The 21,380-nt window shown below is 36.7% G+C and overlaps 2 pseudogenes; both read left to right on the top strand.

The window, feature by feature from the left end:
* The first annotated feature begins 264 nt into the window (after positions 1–264).
* LOC138072363 (olfactory receptor 4P4-like) lies at positions 265–1,200 on the top strand (annotated as a pseudogene).
* Positions 1,201–11,464: 10,264 nt separating this feature from the next.
* LOC138072355 (olfactory receptor 4P4-like) lies at positions 11,465–12,874 on the top strand (annotated as a pseudogene).
* Positions 12,875–21,380: the final 8,506 nt, after the last annotated feature.

Genomic DNA, 21,380 nt, shown 5'->3' with positions numbered 1-21,380 from the left:
GAATACTTAAGAGAATACATATTTAATTCCATCAATAGAATAGAATATTTTGATACAAAAGGAAGCTGTGGGGCAAAAAAGTCTATAATTTCCCATAACAAATCCAGTAAATACCTTATGAATTTACTTCAATGATATGTTAATGGTTATAATTTTATAGTAAACTTGCTATAATTTTATTGTAAGAGTTTCAGCCAAATGCATGTGCTGATTTTTCTTTCAGGTACTCAACAATTTTTGAATAATACACATTAAATTCACCATATGGAAAATCAGAGGAATGTATCAGAATTCACTTTTGTGGAGCTTTCCTCTGACCAGAATATACAGATGTTTTGCTTTGTATTCTTCTTATTCTGTTATGTTGCGCTGTTGGTGGGAAATCTTCTGATCCTGTCTCTATCCGATGCAGTGTCCTTTTTCACCAACCAATGTATTATTTCCTCAGCCACTTATCCTTCATGGACGTCTGTAATACCTGTTGTGTGACACCCAAACAGATCAGTGACCTGCTCCTGGGAAGGAAAACCATCTCTTATGGCAACTGCATTCTGCAGGTCTTCACCATGCACCTTTTTGGCATCATCGAGGTCTTTGTCCTTACAGTCACGGCCTTTGACCACTGCTTTCCTATCTGTAAGCCTCTCTACTACATGATTATCATGAACAGGACAAGGTGCAATCTCCTCATTCTGGCAGCTTGGGCTGGTGGGGCTGCCCATGCCTTTTCTCAGTTCTCTCTGATAATCTGTTTGCCCTTCTGTGGTCCCAAGGAAATTCGCCACTACTATTGTGTCATTTTTCCTTTACTGCAAGTTTCCTGTACTGATACCTATGTCACTAGTGTCCTTGTGGTTGCCAATTCAGGAATGGTTGCCTTAGTAGCCTCTGTTCTCTTGTTTGGGTCCTATGTCATTATATTATTCACCTTAAGAAGTCACTCAGCTGGAAGGAAGGCTCAAAGCCCTGTTTACCTGTGGGTCTCACATCACTGTGGTTGTCTTATTTTTTGGTCCTTCAATCTTTGCCTACCTCAGACCACCTCCCACTTTCCCTGAGGACAAAATATTTTCTCTCTTTTATACTATCATTGTTCCTATGTTCAATCCCTTAATCTACACTCTGAGAAACACAGAAATGAAAAAGGCTATTAGAAAAGTTTGTTGTCAAAAGATATTTTCAGAAGAAAAACATAATTGATTTCTTCTACTCAATCAGTCCTGGGTGTTCATTGGAAGGACTGATGGTGAAGCTGAAACTCTAATACTTTGGCCACGTGATGTGAAGAGCTGACTCATCTGAAAAGACCCTGATGCTGGGAAAGATTGAGGGAAGAAGAAGGGGAAGACTGAGGATGAGAAGGTTGGATAGCATCACCGACTCAATGGACCTGGGTTTGGGTGGACTCTGGGAATTGGTGATGGACAGGGAGGCATGGTATGCTGCGGTTCATGGGATCATTAAGAGTTGGACATTACTGAGTGACTGAACTGAACTGTACTCTATATGTTAAAAACTTTATGTAAGGGTAAATGAGTGCTTGGAATCATAGAGTTCTATGGCTTTGAGAATGATTTGAACACAAATTGTCCACTTTATAAATGTCAGAGGTGTTGAAATGAATAAATGCAAGTGTCAATTTCTCTAACCCAAAGTGAACTATGAAGCTAAAGAGAATTTTCATAATCATTCACATGTAAACTCGGGAACAAGTCAAATTGCTTATATTCTCTGTACACACATTGAAAATTAAAAGAAAAAAACATGTAAGGTCATAAATCTCTTCTCTGGTGGCTCAGCAGTATAGAAACCACCTGCAATGCTGGAGATACAGGTTTGGATCCCTGGGTTGGGAACATTCCCTGGAGAAGAAAATGGCAACCCCTCAAATATTCTTGCCTGGAAAACTGCATAAACAGAGGAGCCTGGCAGGTTACAGTCTATGTGGTTGGAAGAGTCGGGACCAACTGAGTGACTAAACCACCACAAGTTCATAAAGGAGACATTAATTTTCAGTTTTGAGCTCTGTTTGGTGAAATAGTTAGAAATTAAAGAAAGTGGAGAAAACCACTAGACCATTCAGGTATGACCTAAATCAAATCCCTTATGAATATAGAGTGGAAGTGAGAAATAGATAAGGGACTAGATCTGACAGACAGAGTGCCTGATGAACTATGGGTGGAGGTTCATGACATTGTACAGGAGACAGGGATCAAGACCATCCCCATGAAAAAGAAATGCACAAAAACAAAATGGCTGTCTAAGGAGGCCTTACAAATAGCTGTGAAAATAAGGGAAACAAAACGCAAAGAGAAAAGGAAGGATATACCCATTTAAATGCAGAGTTCCAAAGAATAACAAGGAAAAATACAAAACCCTTCCTCAGTAATCAATGCAAAGAAATAGAAGAAAATAACAGAGTGGGAAAGACAAGAGATTTCTTCAAGAAAATTAGAGATACCAAGGGAATATTTTAGGCAAAGATGGGCTCAATAAAGGAGAGAAATGGTAGGGACCTAAAAGAAGCAGAAGATATTAAGAAGAGGTGGCAAGAATACACAGAAGAACTGTACAAAAAACATCTTCATCACCCAGATAATCACGATGGTGTGATCACTCATCTAGAGCCAGACATCCTGGAATGTGAGGTCAAATGGGCCTTAGAAAGCATCACTACGAACAAAGCTAGGGAAGGTGATGGAATTCCAATTGAGCTATTTTAAATCCTGAAAGATGATGCTGTGAAACTGCTGCACTCAATGTGCCAGCAAATTGGGAAAACTCACCAGTGGCCACAGGACTGGAAAAGGTCAGTTTTCATTCCAATCCCAAAGAAAGGCAATGCCAAAGAATACTCAAACTACCACACAATTGCACTCATCTCACACACTAGTAAAGTAATGCTCAAAATTCTCCAAGCCAGGCTTCAGCAATGTGTGAACCGTGAAATTCTAGATGTTACAGCTGGTTTTAGAAAAGGCAGAGGAACCAGAGATCAAATTGCCAACATCTGCTGGATCATGGAAAAAGCAAGAGAGTTCCAGAAAAACATCTATTTCTGCTTTATTGACTATGCCAAAGCCTTTGACTGTGTGGATCACAATAAACTGGAAAATTCTGAATGAGATGGGAATACCAGACCACCTGACCTGCCTCTTGAGAAACCTATATGTAGGTCAGGAAGCAACAGTTAGAACTGGGCATGGAACAACAGACTGGTTTCGAATAGGAAAAGGAGTATGTCAAGGCTGTATATTGTCACCCTGCTTATTTAACTTCTATGCAGACTACATCATGAGAAACACTGGGCTGGAAGAAACACAAGCTGGAATCAAGATTGCCGGGAGAAATATCAATAACCTCAGATATGCAGATGACACCACCCTTATGGCAGAAAGTGAAGAAAAACTAAATAGCCTTTTGATGAAGGTGAAAGAGGAGAGCGAAAAAGTTGGCTTAAAGCTCAACATTCAGAAAACGAAGATCATGGCATCCGATCCCATCACTTCCTGGCAAATAGATGGGGAAACAGTGGAAACAGTGGCTGATTTCATTTTCAGGGGCTCTGAAATCACTGCAGATGGTGATTGCAGCCATGAAATTAAAAGACACTTATTCCTTGGAAGGAAAATTATGACTTACCTAGACAGCAGATTAAAAGCAGATACATTACATTGCCAACAAAGGTCCTTCTACTCAACGCTATGGTTTTTCCAGTGGTCATGTATGGATGTGAGAGTTGGACTACAAAGAGAGCTGAGTGCCAAAGAATTGATGCTTTTGAACTGTGGTTGTGAAGAAGACTCTTGTGAGTCCCTTAGAATGCAAGGAGATCCAACCAGTCCATTCTAAAGGAGATCAGTCCTGGGTGCTCATTGGAAGGACTGATGTTGAAGCTGAAACTCCAATACTTTGGCCACCTGATGCGAAGAGCTGACTCGTTTGAAAAGACCCTGATGCTGCGAAAGATTGAGGGCAGGATGAGTAGGGGACCACAGAGGATGAGATGGTTGAATGGCATCATCAACTCAATGGACATGGTTTCGGGTGGACTCTGGGAGTTGGTGATGGACAGGGAGGCCTGGTGTGCCTCAGTCCATGGGATTGCAAAGAGTCTGACTCTACTGAGTGACTGAACTAAAATGATTACTCAGTTGTGTCCAACCATTTGCAACCTGATGGAGTGCAACACACCAGGGTTCTCTGTCCATCACCGACTCCCAGAGCTTACTCAAACTCATTTTCATCACGTCAATTTTGCCATCCAACCATCTCATCCTCCATTGTCCTCTTATTACCACTAATTATTTGTTTGTTTTGTTTTCTTCTCCACTTCCCAAAACTGTTTCCAAGTGTGCAGTTTCTCAGCAAGTTCACAGCCCCCAGGACAAACTTGGCCATCACCTTGCTGCACCGTTAGACTCTATTGGAGCAGACATTTGCATCCCCAGCCTTGTGCCTGCCTGTCCATGACAAAGCTCCAACCCATGTGCTCTATCTGAGCATTCACCAATCAACAGCTTCCAGTCTAGGTCCAAGTTGTTGTTGTTGTTGTTGTTTTCCTAGTCTATTTAAAGTTTATACACACCTCAGACCACAGACACCCGGTATCCAGCTTGTTCTCTGTATTCATTCTCTGCATATCCTCTGGCCAACCTTAGCCTTTCTACTCTCTAGAGACACTTCCTGCTTGTTCTGTGATGGCGGCAGTTCTGGCTGCAGCTACAACAGAACGTGCTCCAATTTTGAATTGTGCCAATGCTGACTCCCAATTTTGTGGAGAGATCTCCTCTATATTCATTCTTTAATTACTAACCCTCAATCTTAGGTTACTTTCAATACTTCTACTGGCATATCACAAGTTGAACATATTTAAACTGCACAATTTGATCAGTTTTGACAAATGTATACACCTCTGAAACCATCCCCACAATCAAAATAATGAGTGTCCATCACTCCAAAGAGTTTCCTTGTGCTCATAGCCTTCCCTCTTGTCCTTTACTGGACCCCTTTTCTCTGGGAACTGTTGATTTGCTTTCTGTCTCTATAGATAAGTTTCCATTCTCTAGGTATTTGTATACATTTAATCATACAGTACAAATTCTGTGTTTCCTAGTTTCTTTCATAATAATTATTTACAGATTAATCCATATTGTTGCATGCATCAATTGTTCATCCCTTTTGATTGATGAGGAAATGAATGCAAATCCTATGAAAGTAAATTTTACAATTTGTTTCTTCACTGTGTTCCTGATAGACATTTGGGTTAGGTCCAGTTTTTGCCTATTACAAATAATGCTGCTACATTCATTCACGTACAAGTTACTGATTTGGCATATAGTCTTGAAAGGTAAATATGTAGGAGTGAAATGGCTGGTCTTATGCACACTTAACATTTTAGGAAACTGCAAGCTACTTTATTTTTTTTAATTTAAATTTATTTATTTTAATTGGAGGCTAATTACTTTACAATATTGTATTGGTTTGCCAAGTGAGTGATTGTACCAGTTTACTTCCCCACAAGAAGTTTATGAGTGTTCAAGATGCTCTTCAATACTTGATACGTCACATTTCTCTATTTTAGCCATTATTAGAATGGTGAACTGCTATCTCATTATGGCTTTAATTTGCATTCATAAATAACTAATGGTGTTAAGCAAATTTTCACCCATTAATTTGACATTCAAATATCTTTTTTGGTGAAGTGTCTTTTCAAATCATCTGCTAATTTTTAAAATTTTTATCCAGATTGTTGAAATTTTAGGCATAAAATTACTTATATTATTTACTTATTAGCATTTTTATATCTGTATATTTATAGTGCTATCATATTTCACTTTTGATATTGATAATATGTGTCATTTCTCCTTTGCTCCTGATTCAACTTGCTAGATGTTATCAGTTTTAGAGTATTTCTCAAATAACTGATTTTGCTTTTTTCTTGTGCTTTACTTTTATTGATTTTTCACTTTGATCTTTATTTCTTTGTTTATTTGTTCTTTCTACTTTTAAGAGAGAAATTGAGGACAAATGTGAGAATACTTTTTTTTTTTTCCATTATAGATGTTTGGTGCAACAAATCTCCCTATAATTCATGCTTTACCAGCATTGCATAGACTTTGATATATTTTATTTTTATTTTAATTCATATAAAACTACTTCATAAACTCCTTTTGACTTCTTCTTTGCCCTTGGGGTCCATTTGTGCAGATGATTCTGAGTGTATACACCCTGCAGGACTAAAACTACTGAATGGAAAGTGCTCAATAGTAATGAGAATAAAAATACATATATTTTGTTGGTTTCTAACTTCATTAAGCTATTTAAAACTTCAGTAAACAAGTGTGGAGCTTATTCCAACCTATCAACAAGAACAGTAACTTTGTTTTTAATTTCAATTATTTTGACAATATTCTTCTCCTTAAATATTTATTTACTTTCATTTTTGGCCACACCATGAAACTTGTGGGATCTTATTTCCCTGACCAGGGATTGAACCCCTGTCTCCTGCATTGGCAGCACAGAGTCTTAACCAGTGAACTTCCAGGGAAGTCCCACAGATTATTCTTTTTCCTTTGTCTCTCACAGCTCAATGCTTCCTTGCAGCCATGGTACTGTATTGTTTTTGGTTGCTGCTGCTGGTCCCAGAAAGTAGTGAAGTGACAGGTGATTGATTTGTTAACTGACTCAAATGTATCTTATGCTCCTTTTGTTCATAAAAAAATTTGGGACTCTGAATAGCTCTACCTGATTTTCCTTTAACTTCTTTTCTTCTTTGGTCTGGAAATAGAGGCCTTCTTCAAAGCAAACTCGGTGCTCCCAAAGGGTTACCTAGGTTCCTTTCTGCTCTTCACAGGAGGATATTAGACAGAAGTGGCAGAATTTACTGAGCTTCTTTGGATCTGAGTAACAGTACTGACCTCTAGAGACAGTGCCCAGAGCTTGGCTAACACAAAAAGTTAAATACATTTATATTCTGAGAATTCCCAGAAGGCTGTGAAATGTAATCTTGGACAACTGATTAGTGTTCCTTGGTTAGAATCTTTAAGAAATTCTTTTGGGAAAACAATTTCTTTAACTTTTTATGTCAAAATATTCTTATGGCTTCCTCTCAGATTATATTTAGCTCGTGTAGAACAAGTTTCTTTCAGGCACAGGCATCAAAAAGATGACTCTGAAGTCATGGATGTGAATGCTGCCTTAGCAGATATTTCAAAAAAGTTCTTATTTACTCTTGAGTATGAGCAGGTGTTGGTGAGTCATCAGTACTGAAAATCCTAGATCACCTTCTTGTGGAATGAACAAATGTTTCTCCGTGAACACAGAATAGTTTTCAGGGGTATTCAAATCACCACTCACTTTGTATAATGGTCGGATATTTCTTCCCGAAAATTCAAGCAATATTTGAAGATATTTTTAGAGAATTGATCTAGATTTGTCTGAATCACTGCTTTTTAGACTTACATTTAATTTTAAGTCTATATGTAAATGCTAGTGAATGGTTAGCAAACTGTGTAAATGCAAGAGAGGGGTGGGTAGTTGTGTGACCAAGACATTTTCCTGAATAAATTAAAACTAACTTGAAGACCATCTGCAAATTATGTGCAGGTAATCATCTTTACAGTACTTGTTTTAGGCTCATCATCTCTATTTGGCATTAACTGTGTTACTTTAAGGGCATATATTCTGATGTGGTATATAAAACATTTTAGTAAGTGTTAAAATGAGTTCTGTTTTGCTAGTATATTACAAACAGCATGTGTGCTTTGGATAATATATTTTAAAATGATGACATTTTCAGATTGCCAGTGATCCTCCAAACTCTAATATTTGAAGAAACTCCTATATATATATATTTTTTAATATCAGTTGCCTAGAATTGTCTAGGTTCTTCAGACTCAGGTTAAGCAAATGTACGGCTAGCCACCGGCTGATTATACATACATACATACATACATACATACATACATACATACATACATACTTGACTTCCTGAAGAATAGTTTCACAACACTGATAGTACCTCATGAAGGGTGAATGGGACAGTTAAGCAGTACTACAGCAGGTGCAATTAACTTTTTAACTTAATATTGGTAGCATGAAATAATGGACTCCTTATTTAAAATTAAATATCAAGAAATTTTGCAAGTAACCAGTGATATAGCCAAGTTGACTTTAATTTTCCAACAGAAGTTCAATTTGGGTTTTGTTTGGGTTTTGTTTATTTCAAGGGATTTCATTGAACTGTATGTCTGTGCCCTTATTCAGAGAAAGAAGAATGTAAAGGAAAGATATAGTATTGTTATATATGGATTTTGTTTTATAAAGTCATGTGTTCTTTTCTCATTGTTTCCTGGAAAGATGTGTCTATATCATAGGTGCAGTTGTTGCAATTCATGTTTAAAGTACATTGTGCTATACAACTAAGAACAACTTGTGTGAATGAATAAATCCAAAACAATCATTTTTATACTTAAGATTGCATTACAAATAGTAAAAGAAAGTAAAACATATAAAGCATCAAGAATAAGGTGTGACAATTGCCCAGATTCGTAAAGAATGATTGATTATGCAATCTAAACTGGAAGGTCTTTTTAGATTTAAATGTCCTCTTCTATGTAAAGTACAAATATATATCATATATATACTGAAGCAAAACAGTATTAACTTTCAGTTTACATTATTTCACTTGATATTAAACATCTGAATATCAGAAACATCTAGATGACCAATATCCTCTCTCTAACATCAAAAGTTTACCAATGCTTGGATAAAAGTGGTTTGTTCTCGATTTTATTTTGTTATCTTCATCATATCTAATTTTGACCTTATCGCTTTTGCATCATCACTTGATTTTTGACTTAATAATGTTTTATTTTCTTCACTTATGTGTTCAATGTCTTAACCTTCATGAAGGTCATTATTCTGCTAGTGCCTTCAAGAGAGCTGATAACCTATTTTTATAAGATCAAAGCATTAATATCTGTAGTGTTCAGATTGAAAGCTTGATGTTGTGAAGTGATTTCAAAGCACAGACATGCTACATCATGCATGTATTCTTATAATTATCATAGTATGTTTTAAAGTGATCTGGGAGCCTGTCACCTTTCATGAGATGAAAACAATGATAATTCCTTTACTGCTATCTTTTCTAATATGTTCCCCTTTCCTGTGGAAGGCAATGATATACATAGTAAGACTTGGAAGATCTAGTTTATAAATGCTACGGTTTACTGGTTCTTCGGTTTGGGATATTCACTTACTTTATTTTAAATCAATTCATTCAATACTGAAATTAATATGGTTGAATTAGATGAGTACTTTTAGGCTACATAATAATTAGACTTATTTATTTTTAATAAATTTTAAGCACTTTAGTTTCTTGTACTTTCACTCAAAGGAATGCAATATAATATTTTTTTCATAAATTAGTTATTAATTGCAATTGTGATGATACACTTAAAGATATAACAAAACATTAAATTTTATGGAGTTTATGGTATAAATTGCCATTTTATGGAGTATATGGTATAAATGGTACATAATTTTAAAGATACAACCCTGTTGTCTTCATGTTAACAAAAAGGAGACTATGGATATAATGTCTTCATGTTAAAAAAAAGCATCTTAGGGATATAATGACACAATATGATTAAGTTGATACTTCCCTTTTTAATGTAGACAAAGATATTGAGCTAACGTTCAAAAAAAGAATTACTCTCAACATATTTTGCAATGTGCTTTAAAGCCACCTCTGTTTATCAGGTAAGATAATATTAAATATCACTAGCAATACAGCTACACAATTTGGAAAATAGTGAACATGTTAACCTATTCATTTTGTTACATCAAAAGTTATGTATTATTAAAAATCTACCTATGGAGCCCAGCATGGCTACTACATCTGACAGAGGAGTCAGGTAAACAACTACCTGCATACTACCTAATTCTTCATGAGTGACTGGAATAAAACTGAGAAGTGTGTGTTCTCAGTAGGACATTTTTTTGTCACCTTAGTGTTAAGTCCTACCTTGATCAAAAAGAATATATTACATGCAAATCCATTAAAAAGCCATGCAACAGAAAACAACCGAGCATGTCTTGACCACAAAGTTTGCCTTACATTTACATCGAAGTGACATCATTTTCTGATTTTTGCTGTCCATAATTTATTCCAGCAGAGAACACAAGTACCAAATTCAAATTATTTGTTCATTTCAATTAGTGTATCTCTTTATTTGCACTGTTAATTTTAATGACTATAAAATTCACCTTATCATTATTTTACATTAAATTTAAATATGAGATATAATTTTCTCTTTTAAAATGTCAATCACTGACAATTTTACTATATTTTCAAATAATTTTAGTCTTATAAGATAGCTAGCAAGATTGGTTTCCCAAGTTTAATACGCAGTACTTACTCTACCCTCACTCATATTTCAAAGGACAACACTTATAATCCTAAACACAACAGCTCAGAATTTAGGTGACTTTTATTACATGCACTGTATTCCATGATCATATGACTACAAACAAATCCACGAAAATGTTCTATATCATGGTAGTGGAATGAAGCATCATGTAATTAAAAAAAAAAATTACCTTTCTGAAGGACACATTTGAAAAGTATAAGTAAAAAAAGTCCTTTATTAAATTGCATTAATAGCACTGTTGTTTAAGTGTTAAAAGTAATAATGGTATAATTTATCTCTGGGAAATAGTTCAGATCTTCATGAGGTTCAATGAGATTACATCCCAATAAATTCATCATAACCTGAAAATACAAGTTGAAAGTGAATTGAATACATCTAACCTACTGGACATCATAGTTTAGTCCAGCTTACCTTAAACATACTCAGAATACTTACATTAGCCTGCAATTGAGCAAAATCATCTCTAATACTTTGACTCCCTAATGCAAAGAGCCAACCCACTGGAAAAGTCTCTGATGCTGGGAAAGATTGAGGGCAAGAGAAAAAGGGGAAAACAGGATGAGATGATCAGATGGCATCACTGACTCACTGGAAATGAGTTTGAGGAAACTCAGGGAGATAGTGAAGGACAGGAGAGCCTGGAGTGCTGAAGTTCATGGGGTCCTAATGAATTGGATATGACTTAGCAATTGAACAACAACAGCAATCTAACAAAACGCCTATTTTTAACAATGTAACACAAGGCCTATTTCTAACACAAAGCCTATCTCATGTAAGTTATTGAACACTTCACTAAAAGTGAAAAACAAAATGGCTGTCTGGTACGAAATGGTTGTAAGTGCATCAGTCCTTTACCTATATAATCACCAGGCTGACTGGAGGCTACTGTGACTCACTGCTTAGGCCCAGCATTATAACATAGTATCATATCACCTATAGCTAGCTCAGGGAAAAGATCAAAATTCAAGTAGAGTTTCTTCTTGATGCTTACTATTCTCATACTATCATAAAGTCAATAAAGTTGCAACATGAACCACCATGAGTCAAAGAATTTCTGTAATGCTTGTTCTGTACTGTAAACCATGTGCTCAATCGACTCACTGTGGACCCATGGACTCACAGCCCTCCAGGTTCTTTTGTCCATGGAATTTTCCAGGCAAGAAGTCTGCATCGGGTTGCCATTTCCTACTACAGGGGATATTATCGACCCAAAGATCAAACCCATGTCTCTTGTGTCTTCTGCATTGGCAGATGGGTTCTTTACCTCTAGAGCCACCTGGGAAGCCTAAACAATTATATTTTGAAAATTTAATAATTTTTTTTTATTATTACCTATGTAACAGAATATTTGAAAACAATGCTGAAGAGATGATCTATGATTCCTAAGAAAAATATAATATCATTAATTTATTAAAAAGCTTTGGTAATTTGTTAAAATTAACTTTAATGGCTTGTTAGCAGCTTTTATATGATTGTGATCATATTGTAAATATTTTCTTTCATTTTATTTTTTAAAGATACTCAATTATTTGTAGATAGCATACAATATGTAGAAAGTCAGAGGAACATCTCAGAATTTATTTTGGGGGGACTTTCCTACAACCAAAACATACAAATATTTTGCTTTGTGTTCTTCTTATTTTGTTACATTGCCATCTTGGTGGGAAACCTTCTGATCCTTGTCTTCATCCGATGTGGTCGTTTTTTTCACCAACAAATGTACTATTTTCTCAGCCACTTATCCTCTATGGACATCTGCTATACCTCTTGTGTGACACCTAAACGGATCAGTGACCTGCTCCTGGGAAGAAAAACCATCTCTTATGGTAATGCATGTTACACGTCTTTTCCTTGCACTTCTTAGGAATGATTGAAATCTGCATCCTTACACTCATGGCCTTTGACGACTAGGTTGTCATCTGCAAGCGTCTCCAATACATGATTATCATGAACAGAACAAGGTGCAATCTCCTCATCCTGGCAGCTTGAGTTGGTGGGGCTCTCCATGCCTTTTCTCAGTTCTCTATGATAATCAGTTTGCCCTTCTGTGGCCCCAAAGAAACTGACTACTACTATTGTGACATTTTTCTTTTGTTGCAAGTTGCCTGTACTGATACATATGTTACTGGTGCCCTTGTGGTTGCCAATTCAGGAATGGTTGCCTTAGTAACCTCTGTATTCTTCTTTGGGTCCTATGTCATTTTATTATTCACCTTAAGAAGTCACTCAGCTGAAGAAGACACAAAGCCCTCTCTTCCTGTGGGTCTCACATCACTGTGGTTGTCTTATTTTTTGGACCATCAATCTTTGTCTATGTAAGACACCCTGCCACTTTCCCTGAAGACAAAATATTTTCTCTCTTTTATACCATAATTTCTCCTATGTTCAATCCCTTAATCTACACTCTGAGAAACACAGAGATGAAAAAGGCCACATGAAGGATTTGGTACCAAAAGATGTTTTCAGAAGAGAAGTATAATTAATTTCCCCTCCTCAATGTGTTAAAACCTCTATGTGGAAGTAAAAGTGGACTTGAAAATCAGAGAACTTAATTAACTTTCAAATCATAGAGCCCAAATTATTTACTTTATAAATTTCAAAGATGATGAGCTGAAAAATTATGAGAAAAATGACAATTCCGTTGGTCACACTGAGACTTGATAGGGACTTATGTGGTTAGAAATATATTAGCTTAAAGAAACAGTTGCTATGTTATATAGAGAGGCGATTCTAAGACTGACTGTGAATTTAAAAAATAATTCACTTATGATATTTGTACATGAAGACTAGATAGGAAATAGCTAAATTTGCTTTCAAGTTAATTATTTAAAGACATATCTAAACTTACACTCTGCCTTGGGTAGTTTTACTAACTTATGTATGGTTTTAAGGCATCTCACATATTTTTTTCATATATTCATTATGACATGTAATACACAAAGAAATTAAAAAAAAAAAAAAACACAGAGAGAGAGAGACAGAACTATGAAGGAAATAAACCTGTACTCTGTACTTGAATCAAGAAAAAGAGCACGATAATCATCTCCAAAATCCATTTTCTGCTCCTTCCTGTTCTCAGTGTTTCCTTCCCCTAGACCTAGCTACCCTTCTGAATTTTATAGGTACTATCCTCTCTACCTGGTGTCAGTCATTGAGAGGACATGACCACTGCTAGAGCAATGAGATGGGCCTGTGCATCAGAATTTCCTAATTTGTCCACCCATTCTTGAATTTGAGTTCCATTTAATGTCCCAATTGTTGCTTTTTCATACGGTTCATGGGGTTCTCAAGGCAAGAATGCTGAAGCGGTTTGCCATTCCCTTCTCCAGTGGACCACGTTTTGTCAGAACTCTCCTCCATGACTCGTCCATCTTGGGCGGTTCTACATGACATGGCTAATAGTTTCATTGAGTTAGACAAGGCTGTGAGCCATGTGATCACTCTTTTTAGTCCATCCTAAAGGAAATCATCCCTGAATATTCATTTGGAAGGACTGATGCTAAAGCAACAGCTCCAATAATCTGGCCATCTAATACAAACAGTTGACTCATTGGAAAAGACTGATGTGGGAAAGATAGAAGGTGGGAAGAGAAAGGGATGACAGAGGACAAGATGGTTGGATGGCATCACCCACTCAATCGAAGTAATTTTGAGCAAGCTCTGGGAGATGGTGAAGGACACGGAAATCTGGGTTGCTGCAGTACATGGGGCTGCAGAGTCAGACACAACTGAGCGACTAAACAACATCATCCCCATATCTGGAGACGTTTTCAAGGAGGCAGAGTTGAGATAATAAGATGTTGTTGAGATCATCTGGACTGAGTATGTGAATGAACCCAGGAAAGGCCTCTATATGATCTTAAATTTTCTGACATAAAGAGGTAAAGATCTGCTTGCCTTATAACCATCCATCACAAGCCCCCCATGTAAATCCCCTTGTGTATTAAAAGTGACACCTTCCAATATGGAGTGGTCTTGCCTCTTTTTTCAGTCTCTCCCTGCCTCCATATATGGGGGTCATTTTGCCAAACCAACACCTAGAAACATTAGGCAAATTATAAATTAACTTATCTGTTATTGATTTTACTCATAGGTAAATTTAGGAGACTTAGTGCCTTTCTCACTAGGACTGTGTTAAGTTGAAAGAGAACCCTTAGTATATGACACACAGTAAATATTCACTATGCATTTGCTGTTATTTATTTTGGTCATATAGCATATTGGAAGGCAAACTGAATCTTCAGAAACATATGGGAAAGGAGAAAATAAGGGAAAAAGGCGTTTGGAAATGAAATGTTTTGGGGAAAACTAAAACATATTCAACTGAAAATTTTTAATATTATTTTTTGGAAGTTTTCTAAATTCATAAAAATAGTACCAAGGTTTACTAGTTTATAATTTTCTAGGAAATCAATACTTGAAAATAAAGTAAAACCCATTCTAACTCTCTCAGGAAAGAAAATCTTCTTGAGGAGAGATGAAGACTATTAATTGCCATAAGTTTTAGCTCAGCTCAGTGCTAAGTCATGTCCAACTCTTTGTGACCCCATGAATTGCAACCCACCAGACTCCTCTGTCCATGGGATTTTTCAGGCAAGAATACTCAAATGGATTGCCATTTCCTCCTCCAGGGGATCTTTCTGACTCTGGGAGTGAACCATAGTACCAGAGCTGTCCTCTTTTTCTCACTCAGATTACAAAAATCATTGAAAGGACAAGCCCCTCAAGGCAAAATCCCCACAATGTTGTTTATATCAAAAACTCTGAGTGAAGTGCAAGGGAATTCAGTCACTGAGGCCCAGGAGGAATGAATGTCTAATAACTGAGCTTCCTAAACCGCACACAAAACCTTATGGTGGTTTGCATACTATTTTATAATCCAGATTTGATATTCACTTCAGTCGATCTGATGACTTGGATCTAGAGTAAATCCACCTGGTGAGCTCATGATTCAGGAATATAAATCCAAACAACTTGCAAAAAATAGTGTTCTGGAATAAGATATACATAGTTTTAGAATATACACTTCATTTTTGTATATTATTTATGTGAGCTTGAACATCGTGGAGAATAACCTTAGAGATGACAATATAGATGGAGATTAGACTCTTGTGGATGTTCACATTAGTCCACTTTCTTCAAACTGTTCTCTGAGGGTATGTCCTCTCATTGTGTGAACACTGGTGGAGTGACAGTGTCTCCACAATGACACTTTTATTTTTCTATGAATGGCTCATGAATAATATTGAGAGATATGTGAATTCAAGACACAAAATGAAATATGCTGAATAGTAGGTAAATGACCAGAAATTCAGTGAGGAAAGAATGGCAAGGCTGAAAGAAGTTATATGAATGGACTCACAACAATTGGAGTGGAAGGATATGTGTGGTGAATGATTTCTCCTCCTTTCCAAGATCCTGCCTGACTGTGTGATAGCTGAATATATTTTCCTTTTACTGCATAAATAACAGATTGACTGCAAGGTAAAGTTAAGTATAGGTATCATCTATGATTTTTATAATTTGCTTTGTGATTAGAGTAGCAATAAATTCAGGAGTTGCCTGTTGAGTGTGCTCTGAATTTCTAAAGGGAAATCAGACAGTGATAGGGAAATCATGCTTTGCTGAACAAGAGGAAAATAGGATTAAGATTTTTGGTAGAAAATGGGCAAAGTACTCACTAAGAAAAAAAAAAAAGAAAGAAAAAAAGACTCACAGATTACCAAGAAAGTGAGAAAAAACAAATCCAAAAGAAAAAGAAGATCCTTCCAGTACCCATTGTCATGATCCATGATCCCCCATCCTGACAAAAAAAGAAAGAAAAGATGACTCAAGAATTAAGTTAATCAAAGACTCTAGGCAGGCCACAAAAAGTCGAAAGGAGATACCTCAAAATTTGAGTCTGTTTACTTTCTATGTACCTTGCTCTCCACCCGTGTTTCCTGTAATAAATGTGATGCTGATAACTTCAGTGATATGAATACTTTATATACCATTTAAAAACAACTGAAGTTATTTCAACAAATAGTTATTGATTACTGGTTAAATAAATGGTATCTTGTAATCATTTAGGCTCCTCACATTTGGGTAGGATCATGGAAAGAAGAAGATATAATTTCTCGCACATGTTCTTCCACTTCAATTGTTGTGAATCCATTCATATCACTTCCTTTCAGTCCTGCCATTTTTTCCCTCATTCTGGTCATTCACCTACTGTTCAGAGTATTTCATTCCATGGCTTGAATTCACATTTCTCTCAACATTATACATTAGCCATTCATAGGAAAAAAAAATGATAATGGAGATAGAACAAAGATAAAATCATTTGAAATATTTATAGAGCCTCAAATACATATTGGCTGACTCACACCTCTTATCTAATTAATTCTCACAACAGATATGGGGGTAGAAATGCTCATCACCAGAGTGCTCATCAGCTGGCAATATGATAATCTAAGAAAAATCAGCAGATGTCAAATTCTGGAGAATATTTGACAGATGCAGATCCTGGAGAAGTGTCTAGAATTTAAAATTAAATATGTACAGGCATTTCTTAATATTCTAGGCAGAATGTAAGATGGTCTTTATTTCCTTGAGCAATTTAAATTCATGCAGATTAAGAATGTATAAGTTTACTTTGGCATAGATTGAAATCTGAAATATTGGAGTCAGTGAAACTCTCTGTTCCAAGTGTAAGAGTGTCATATATTTACTGAGCATGCATAAACTGTCAGGAACTATGGTAAGTGTGTAACATTTTACCAAGTGTATTGCTAAGTAAGATATATGCTGTTTTAGATTTTGACTTTACCACTTATTAAGACCATCTTGCAATAATTTTTAATTTTTCTAAAACTCAATTTCCCTATTTGTAAGCTAACTACTTTTATTTATTGGAGTTATAGAGATGATTAAAAAGTTTGTTTACACAATGTTTAGAAGAATGTTAGGCACATGAAAATGTGAAATTGTAAACTAATGAAAGAATTATTAGACTATTGTTAGTGTAGTTAAATAAAATATTGAGGCCAAATAGTCACTCTTAGCAAAGCCAGAATATAAACCCATGAAATTTCACTTTCTTGATTTTAATGTTTTCCCAAACTTTACCTTTAATAATAGTGGAGAACCACAGGGTTGTATAAAATCTTAACTGAAGAATATCATATTAAATTGTCAAGACTGTATTCATCATTTGGTATATATATATCAAATTGAATTTAGACTGTTTCATTTGCTTACTGTTTTACTTTTTTCAAAGTTTCCATCTATTTTAAAATTTGAATCTCATAATTCTGTGAATTATTTAGGGAAGAAGCTATTACTCTACCATTTAGATACAGAAAAATGTTACATGAAATGTAGTTAAGAATTCACCTTTGAAACTGACGACTGTGTCAAAAATAAAAGCTAGAGATCTTCTCCCAGTAAAATTGAGAACCTAGAAATATAAGCACTAGTTGAAGCATTGTGGGATACATCTGTATGGGAAGTTAGCAAAAAGAGAAAACTATCAAGAAAGGAATTAAAGAAATGTTCATGGCCTTGAGAATTGAGAAAATTTGAGATCAAACACATGTTTTACAAAACTTTTTGGTTAGAAAGTCAAATTTGGGAGGCAGTCCTAAGATGGCGGAGGAATAAGATGGGGAGACCACTTTCTCCCCCACAAATTCATCAAAAGAACATTTGAACGCTGAATAAATTCCAAAAAAGTCAACTTCTGAATGCTGGCAGAGGACATCAGGCTCCCAGAAAAGCAACCCATTGTTTTCGAAAAGAGGTAGGAAAAAATATAAAAGACATAAAGAGAGAAAAAGAGGTAAGGACAAAATCGCTAGACTCTTTGTGAGGCCTACCAGGCTCCTCCCTCCATTGGATTATCCAAGCAAGAGTACTGGAGTGGGTTGCCATTTCCTTCTCCAGAGAATCTTCCTGACCCAGGGATCAAACCCAGGTATCCTGAATTCCAGGCAGATACTTTAACCTCTGAGCCACCGGGGAAGCCCCAGAAGGGAGTCTTAAAAAAGAGAGAAGTTTCCAAACATCAGGAAACACTCTCACTGCCAAGTCGATGGCAAGCCTTGGAATCACACAGGGCAACATAACTGGGAGGAAAAATAAATAAATAATTAAACCCCACAGATTATGTGCCCAACGTCAACTCCCCCAGCGGAGAAGCAGCACAGAACTCTGCATCCACCACTAGCAAGCGGGGACTGGGCAGGGAGGCCAGGTGTGGGCTGCATTGCTTAGAGAAAGGAACGGGCCTGAATGCCCCGAGGGCAACTTGAGGGAAATAACCTGGGCTAGCAAACAAGACTGTGGAATAGCTACCATGAGAAAAGCCCTAACCTAAGGAATGTCAGGTACATGAATCAAGGCAAATTGGAAGTGGTCAAACAAGAGATGGCAAGGGTGAACGTTGACATTCTAGAAATCAGCGAACTAAAATGGACTGGAATGGGTGAATTTAACTGAGATGATCATTACATCTACTACTGCAGGCAGGAATACCTCAGAAGAAATGGAGTAGCCATCATGGTCAACAAAAGAGTCTGAAAGGCAGTACTTGGATGCAATCTCAAAAACAACAGAATGATCTCTGTTCGTCTCCAAGGCAAACCATTCAATATCACAGTTATCCAAGTCTATGCCCCAACCAGTAACACTGAAGAAACGGAAGTTGAAAGGTTTTATGAAGACCTACAAGACCTTTTAGAACTAACACCCAAAAAAGATGTCCTTTTCATTATAGGGGACTGGAATGCAAAAGTAGGAAGTCAAGAAACACCTGAAGTAACAGGTAAATTTGGCCTTGGAATACGGAATGAAGCAGGGCAAAGACTAATAGAGTTTTGCCAAGAAAATGCACTGGTCATAGCAAACACCCTCTTCCAACAACACAAGAGAAGACTCTACACATGGACATCACCAGATGGTCAACACCAAAATCAGATTGATTATATTCTTTGCAGCCAAAGATGGAGAAGTCCTATACAGTCAACAAAAACAAGACTGGGAGCTAACTGTGGCTAAGATCATGAACTTCTTATTGCCAAATTTAAACTTAAATTGAATAAAGTAGGGAAAACCGTTGGACTATTCAGGTATGACCTAAATCAAATCACTTATGATTATACAGTGGAAGTGAGAAATAGATTTAAGGCTCTAGATCTGATCGATAGAGTGCCTGATGAACTATGGAATGAGGTTCCTGACATTGTACAGGAGACAGGGATCAAGACCATCCCCATGGAAAAGAAATGCAAAAAAGTAAAATGGCTGCCTGGGGAGGCCTTACAAATAGCTGTGAAAAGAAGAGAGGTGAAAAGCAAAGGAGAAAGGGAGAGATATAAGCATCTGAATGCAGAGTTCCAAAGAATAGCAAAAAGAGATAAGAAAGCCTTCTTCAGCAATCAGTGCAAAGAATAGATGAAAACAACAGAATGGGAAAGACTAGAGATCTCTTCAAGAAAATTAGAGATACTAAGGGAACACTTCATGCAAAGATGGGCTCTATAAAGGACAGAAATGGTCTGGACCTAACAGAAGCAGAAGATATTAAGAAGAGGTGGCAAGAACATACGGAAGAACTTTACAAAAAAGATCTTCACGACCCAGATAATCATGATGATGTGATCACTAATCTAGACCCAGACATCTTGGAAAGTGAAGTCAAGTGGGCCTTAGAAAGCATCACTACGAACAAAGCTAGTGGAGGTGATGGAATTCCAGTTGAGCTGTTTCAAATCCTGAAACATGTTGCTGTGAAACTGCTGCACTCAATATGCCAGCAAGTTTGGAAAACTCAGCAGTGGCCACAGGACTGGAAAAGGTCAGTTTTCATTCCAATTCTAAAGAAAGGCAATGTCAAAGAATGCTCAAACTACTGCACAATTGCACTCATCTCACATGCTAGTAAAGTAATGCTCAAAATTATCCAAGCCAGACTTTAGCAATAAGTGAACCGTGAACTCCCTGATGTTCAAGCTGGTTTTAGAAAAGGCAGAGGAACCAGAGATCAAATTACCACTATCTGCTGGATCATGGGAAAAGCAAAAGATTTACAGAAAAACATCTATTTCTGCTTTATTAACTATGCCAAAGCCTTTGACTGTGTGGATCACAATAAACTGTGGAAAATTCTGAATGAGATGGGAATACCAGACCACCTGACCTGCCTCTTGAGAAATCTGTATGTAGGTCAGGAAGCAACAGTTAGAACTGGACATGGAACAATAGACTGGTTCCACATAGGAAAAGAAGTACGTCAAGGCTGTATGTTGGCACCCTGCTTATTTTACTTATAGGCAGAGTACATCATGAGAAACGCTGGACTGGAAGAAACACAAGCTGGAATCAAGATTGCTGGGAGAAATATCAATAACCTCAGATATGCAGATGACACCACCTTATGGCAGAAAGTGAAGAGGAACTAAAAAGCTTCTTGATGAAAGTGAAAGAGGAGAGTGAAAAAGTTGGCTTAAAGCTCAACATTCAGAAAACTAAGATCATGGCATCCAGTCCCATCACTTCATGGCAAATAGATGGGGAAACAGTGGAAACATTGTCAGACTTTATTTTTTTGTGCTCCAAAATTACTGCAGATGGTGACTGAAGCCATGAAATTAAAAGACTCTTACTCCTTGGAAGAAAAGTTATGACCAGCCTAGATAGTATATTCAAAAGCAGAGACATTACTTTGCCGACTAAGGTCCGGCTAGTCAAGGCTATGGTTTTTCCAGTGGTCATGTATGGATGTGAGAGTTGGACTGTTAAGAAGGCTGAGCTCCAAAGAATTGATGCATTTGAACTGTGGTGTTGGAAAAGACTCTTGAGAATCCCTTGGACTGCAAGGAGATCCAACCAGTCCATTCGGTAGGAGATCAACCCTAGGATTTCTTTGGAAGGAATATGCTAAAGCTGAAACTCCAGTATTTT

Source organism: Capricornis sumatraensis, unplaced genomic scaffold (assembly GCF_032405125.1).
Source record: "Capricornis sumatraensis isolate serow.1 unplaced genomic scaffold, serow.2 scaffold10, whole genome shotgun sequence".
Classification (NCBI taxonomy): Eukaryota; Metazoa; Chordata; class Mammalia; order Artiodactyla; family Bovidae; genus Capricornis; species Capricornis sumatraensis.
Note: the sequence above shows the minus strand (reverse complement) of the source record. Positions and strands in the feature narration are given on the sequence as shown.